We start from the raw sequence: 5,196 nt of genomic DNA, 5'->3' as shown, positions 1-5,196 counted from the left end.
AGTATACTAACACATATATATGGAATTTAGGAAGATGGCAATGATGACCCTGTATGCAGGACAGCAAAAAAGACACAGATGTGTATAGCGGACTTTTGGACTCAGAGGGAGAGGGAGAGGGTGTGATGATTTGAGAGAATGGCATTGAAACATGTATAATAACATGTAAGAATCGAAATACCAGTCTATGTCTGATGCAGGATATGACACGCTTGGGGCTGATGCGCGGGGATGACCCAGAGAGATGTTGTGGGGAGGGGGGTGGGAGGGGGGTTCATGTTTGGGAACGCATGTACACCTGTGGTGGATTCATGTCAATCTATGCCAAAACCAATACAGAATTGTAAAGTAAAAATTAAAAATTAATTAATTAATTAAAAAAAAAACTAAAAAATAAAAAAATAAAAAAAATAAAAAGAAGGAGGAGGAAGTAAAAAAAAAAAAAAAAAGAAAAGAAATGTCCTCAGAGTTAAAGCTTTTGTGTACCTTCAGTTCTATACATTCTGTTTTATTCCACTCTCTTCTTTCCTCTCGCTTTTGTAATTCCTTCTTTTATCAAATATTCACTGTTTCCATGAAAATTTTAAAATAGATATTTTATTCTTATTTTTCAATTTGTTTTACAGGATGGGATTGATCTGCATTGTCTATTATCCTATTATCTAATGAGAATAGAAAGTTACAGATCTATTTTTTTTTTAATTAAAAAGGAATGAATACTTTTATGAAAACTCAGAACGTTTTGAAGTTATTTTTAATCTGGTCAACAACATGAGTGACTAAGCTAATTAGTTTACTTTCTGCAAACATCCATAAACATTATAAATTTAAGTCTAATTGAAAATTATGCAGACTATTTCCATGTGCCCAAAGAGAACACATTGCTCATTACAACTTTAAATTACCCCAATGATATGTGAGGGGAAACTTACTAATTTTTGAAAATAGATTAGCAAATTAAAAAGAATTGAGTCAAAGTTACTATAACTGAAAGGATATTTTAAAGTTATTTTGATAATTTAAAATTTACTGGTCATGTCATTTAGCACACTTATGAATACTGATGACATAAACACTGAGGGATAGTGTTGAATTCACTTAAAGAGGGTTATGAGGAGGAAGCATCTCATTTGTTTCCAGCTTCTTGACTTTCTAGTTAGTAAAAATAAGCTATAACAGCTTAATATTCTTCCTAGAGAACTTTTCATGCCCAACTTCAGTGGTTTCCAAGCTCCTGAGTTTCTAACTCTCCTGGTAATCATTACATCTCATCTGCTGGATGCTACAAGTAGAATCAAAGTTTTTCAGTTTTGTAGATGACCTAAGGTAAATGCCTGGGTCATATCTATCAAGTGGTCTGTTAAAGGAGATCCAACCAGTCCATTCTAAAAGAGATCAGTCCTGGGTGTTCTTTGGAAGGACTGATGCTAAAGCTGAAACTCTAGTACTTTGGCTACCTCATGCAAAGAGTTGATCACTGGAAAAGACTCTGATGCTGGGAGGGATTGGGGGCAGGAGGAGAAGGGGATGACAGAGGATGAGATGGCTGGATGGCATCACTGACTTGATGGACGTGAGTTTGAGTGAACTCCGGGAGTTGGTGATGGACAGGGAGGCCTGGCGTGCTGCAATTCATGGGGTCACAAAGAGTTGGACATGACTGAGCAACTGAACTGAACTGAACTGAACTTAAGGAATCACAAGCTGGAATCAAGATTGCCAGAAGAAATACAGACAACTTCAGATATGCAGATGATACCACTTTAATGGCAGAAAGAGAAGAGAAACTAAAGAGCCACTCCATGAGAGTGAGAGAGTCAAAAAGCTGGCTTAAAATTCAACATTTAAAAAAGTTAAGATCATGGCATCTGGTCCCATCACTTCATGGCAAATAGATGGGGGAAAAGTGGAAACAGTGACAGACTATTTTCTTGGGCTCTGAAATCACTGTGACAGTCACTGCAGCCATGAAATTAAAACACACTTGCTCCTTGGAAGAAGAGCTATAATAAACCTAGACAGCATACTAAAAAGCAGCGACATCACTTTGCTGACAAAGGTCTGTATAGTCAAAGCTATGGTGTTTCCAGTAGTCAGGTACCCATGTGAGAATTGGACCATAAAGAAGGCTGAGTGCTGAACGTCTGATGGCTTTTGAACTGTGGAGTTGGAGAAGACTCTTGGGAGTCCTTTGGGCAGCAAGGAGATCAAGCTAATCAATCCTAAAGGAAATCAACCCTGAATATTCATTGGAAGGACTGATGCTGAAGCTGAAGTTTCAATACTTTGGCCATGGAGCTGACTCAATGAAAAAAACCCTGATGCTGGGAAGGATTGAAGGCAGAAGAATAAGGGGGCAGAAGTGGAGGAGATGGTTAGATAGCATCACTCACTCAATAGACATGAATCCGAGCAAACTCTGGGAGATAGAGAAGGATAGAGGAGCCTGGCATTCTGCAGTCCATGGGGTCACAGAGTCAGACATGAGTTAGGGACTGAACAACAACAGCAAAGGTCTAAGACTATGTCTCCAGGGCTTGAGCTGCTTACCTCTCAACAGCCAAAGGAGTCTTTTCTATTCTTGGTAGATGAGCCAAATTCCATAATTTGGGAAACAATCACAAAAGAGTAAAATGTACTGTATTTAGAGTTTACAAAATGCTTTCATATACATTATACTGCTTGATTGCTATAACAGTTGGATGCCTTAAGTTCAAAAAAGAAAGCAACACTAGCCTTATTCAAGATAACTTGGTGTCTCTGCCCAGTCTTCCTTACTGTTACTACTCATTCTACCAACTGTGTGGTGGAATTGCAATGGTGATTCAAGCAAAAGCCATGAATTCCTTTAGAGATTCTCAGAGAGAGAGAACCGCTTTCTAAAGGGATTCATGGCTTTTGCTTGAATGTATATACATTTATACATGTGTGTGTGTGTGTGTGTGTGTGTGTGTGTGTGTGTGTGTGTGCTTCCCTGGTGGCTCAGATGGTAATGAATCTGCCTGGAATGCAGAAGACCCAGGTTTGGTCCCTGGGTTGGGTCCCTGAGTCAGGAAGATTACCTGGAGAAGAGCATGGCAACCCACTCCATTATTCTTGCCTGGAGAATCCCATGGACAGAGGAGCCTGGTGGGCTACAGTCCATGGGGTCACAAAGAGTAGGCCATGACTGAATGACTAAGCACTCCACTCCATTTGTATATATATCATATCTATCTATCTAATCTCATAACTTTATCTAAGATCTTTCCCCCATGGGTAATATATTTCTATTTCATTTTCCTTACATTTGTTTAGTTTTTCCAACTCATATTTCTCCACCAATTCTTTATATTCCCTTCCACTCAGTGCCTTTTTTATTTGAAATTTTACATAACCAGGTCATAGTTAGCATTTGAGAAAACTGACTATTGAGAGTCAAAATAAAGTGAAGCTGACATTTAACTCTAAAAGAAGAAATACTCTGGTAGCATAGATTTTAAGATTTAAAACAGATAATTCCAAACTCTATCTCTTTTGGGAGAATTTTGATTTACAGAAAATGCTAAACAACATAGATAACGTATTTTGAAAACAGCAGGTCTGCCCACAGAATTTTTAAGATAAACAAGTGATTTTTTTCTTCCCGAGCAATATCCAGACCAGAGCCTCATATGAGAGCACCAAACAGTTGCAATCTTTATCGTCACTTAATAAAGGCAGAATTGCTTTCCATGACAGATATCCACCCTCAGCTTTACTCTTAGATAAGAAAGGTCAGGTTGAAATTAAATATACATTTTGTGGTTTAAATAAGGTAAATAATGAAATTTCCTTAAGATGGTGCCTGATAAGGAAATCAACTTATTTCATTCAGACGTACAAATAGGCTGCAGTTTCCAGAAGGCAGGAAGTATTTTTCAGTTGCTCAGTTGCTCACTCGTGTCCGACTCTTTGCAACCCCATGACTGCAGCTTTCCAGGCTTCGCTGTCCTTCACTATCTCCCGGAGTTTGTTCAAACATGTCCATTGAGTCAGTGATGCCACCCAAGCATCTCATTCTCTGTCACCCCCTTCTCCTCTTGCCTTCATTCTTTCCCAGCATCAGGGTCTTTTCCAATTCAAAGGCAGGAAATATAGAACAGCATGAATAGGAGATTTATAAGAAGTGGCACCAGCTTGAGAAAGCTTGACTCTTCCCATCCCAAGACAAATGACTGAGGGATGGGAAGAGGAAATTTGGCAGGTTTATAGTCAGTGAATTACATTTATAACCTTTTGAGAATATTCTAAGATGGCAACTTCTGTCCACTGAATTGTGTAAATGACTTGGATGTCTTACTTTGAGAGCTCAGTAGAGGGTGAAATAAGGAAAAGTAACTCTTCTCCTAAACAGAATCCAGATAGCCACAAAACATGTGTTAATTCAGCCAGCCTGATGAATAGTGCATTGGCTGTGGACCGCCATGAAGATGGTCTAATTCTATATACCATTTACTAATTCTCAACATGTATTCTGCTTCTCAGAATCTTTTCTTCTGCACCAAGAGCTTTAACATCTCTTCTGCATAGTCTTTCTATCTCTAAATTACTAAATGTGATACCTCTGCTTGAATCATAAACAGCAGGTAATGGTGATGAGGTGGGGGCAGAACCTTCCTGTCTTATGAGGATATCTCATTGTCTTTTATTTCTTTTGCCTGACCCTGAGTCACAGAGTGGTGATGAAACATCAGAGTTGGATGAATCCTTAATAACCATCCAGTACAGCTTTTCCCAGTGCATGAAAATGTACTGCTATTTTAAACTTACTAGAATTCCATAGTGAAAAACATAATTCCCTTTGCAATTCTCTTAAACTTCCTCATAAGATAAAAGAAAAATTTTACTTGTACTAACCTGTCCTTCACATCACTCCCCCAATTTGTAATTTCTCCTTTTCATAAAGAGAAATCAGGTTTTCTGCTCAGAGCTTTTGTCAGACAAGAGATACTAACTCTACTGACTCTTTGAAAATATTTATTTTTCAGTTGCCATCTGTTTATAAGATATTATACTGGTTACACATTTCTAAAGCCATTAAAATTGTATTAAAAGTATACTAAAGCAGAGTGGACCAATACAAAGAAAGTTTTTCAGTAAATAATACTATAGGTGAAATGTAACTCTGGCAAAAACCACGAAGATAGTGGGGACTCAAGACATTAGGAGTTTGGG

The sequence above is a fragment of the Oryx dammah genome, unplaced genomic scaffold (genome assembly GCF_014754425.2).
Source record: "Oryx dammah isolate SB20612 unplaced genomic scaffold, SCBI_Odam_1.1 HiC_scaffold_19, whole genome shotgun sequence".
NCBI classification, from domain to species: Eukaryota; Metazoa; Chordata; class Mammalia; order Artiodactyla; family Bovidae; genus Oryx; species Oryx dammah.
Note: the sequence above shows the minus strand (reverse complement) of the source record.